Consider the following 1,744-nt stretch of genomic DNA (forward strand, 5'->3'; position numbering starts at 1 on the left):
TGATGTATTGTACGGTAAATGCATTGACGTTCAATGGTATTTAAAGCTTGGTAAGCACGAAAAAAACAGCCACAAAATATAAATTGTAAATTAAAAAGAAAACTTAATGCACTAACCATGGGGAATAAAAATTATTAACAAAAAATAAACATTTGAACTTCAGTGACATAATTGATACTTTATTGATATCTGACAGGTATTGGTATGTGACACAAGCGTAATAATATACGCTTTGTGTCCGTGTACCTACAACAAAAACAACATTATTATCAGTGGTGGCTGGTGATTGCTAATGGCGAGGGTGTGACATTCATATGAATTCCCTAGTCATAGACTTAATAATTTTTTTTATTTGTTTCGATTAAAATCAAAATGATAACTAGGCCCAGAGTTTTCTTAGTTAACAAATAAAAAAAGATTTTTCTTAAGTATAATTAATAAATTCAGATTCATGTTACAAGTGTTATTAAGTAGGTAACATACATGGAACATACATATATCAATATCATTACTTTTAAGCTTTAAATTATATTTTCCACAATATCACCGGCGTCAGTATAAAATAAATCTATAATAATATATCATATAATGTGTCAGTTAAATTGTACATAGGTTAACATAGTAATTTAAGTATCAGGATTACACTGTATAACAATATTATTTTGCTGAATCTTGAAATTCTGAAGACCTTAAAAGATCCGTATGTTTTGATAAATATCAAATCTTCTAATTTTTACTCATAAACACTATCAACAATGATAATATTGTCTATTAGGCCATTATAGGGATATTTTGCCGTATGACGCTGACGGTCGTCCAAAAACCGTATAATATAAAACATTGCAATTTAAACGTACCCGCATAATATGTACAATCGTCAATCATGCATATTATTATGTGTACATTGTACTGTACAGCTCGGACGACATTATTATTCGTCCAAACACAGTACCCATACGCTCCTGGTATCTGAGAGAAACAATATTCAATGTTTGCACAATGCCACAATATGACAAAATGTATTATCAAAATAATATGTTATTAATTATTAATTATACTATTGTCTATTTTTCCAAAATTAAATTTTAACAAAACTTCTTTTTCAATAAAAATAATAATAATAATAATTTTCTTCTTTTCTTTAATTTGAGCTGCTACTGAGCCCCGCGAGGGGCGATGAAAAAAAATGTTCAAAAGGTCTATTGTAAACTCGTCCCGTGTTTTTACAGGTAAAAATTATTTCTGGGCCGATTTTATAATCTACCAGCTATTTTACTAACTAAAATTTCCGGGCCGAGTTTACAACAAAAAAGGTAACCACAGGCCCAGTTTACATTTGCCCCCCCCCACGAGTTTCCTCTGATAATTATATTGGAGTTAAAAAAAATTTAAATGTAGGTAGGTGCTTCCAGCTGCTGCGTAAAACCGTGGTCATCTCGCGTATGTATACGAATATTTATTATACAAGGCTGGGAATTTACGAGTTAAATACTTAAAAAGTTAATTTAATTTAAACTTTTTAATTTTACTAGTTACTTTTGGCTTTTCATTGACTTAACTGTTAACTTACTAAATTTCTTTTTAATTAACGCGAAATCAACGAATTAATTTTTCATTTTAAGAAGCAAGTTAAGTTAATTTATTTTGTTTTTAATTTTATTATATTTCACTAGTTTAGTCTGTTTTCTTTTCATGTCAAAAAATATTTACTGTGAATTGCTTAAAGTTAAAAATGTATATCATT

Source organism: Acyrthosiphon pisum, chromosome A1 (genome assembly GCF_005508785.2).
Source record: "Acyrthosiphon pisum isolate AL4f chromosome A1, pea_aphid_22Mar2018_4r6ur, whole genome shotgun sequence".
Taxonomy (NCBI): domain Eukaryota; kingdom Metazoa; phylum Arthropoda; class Insecta; order Hemiptera; family Aphididae; genus Acyrthosiphon; species Acyrthosiphon pisum.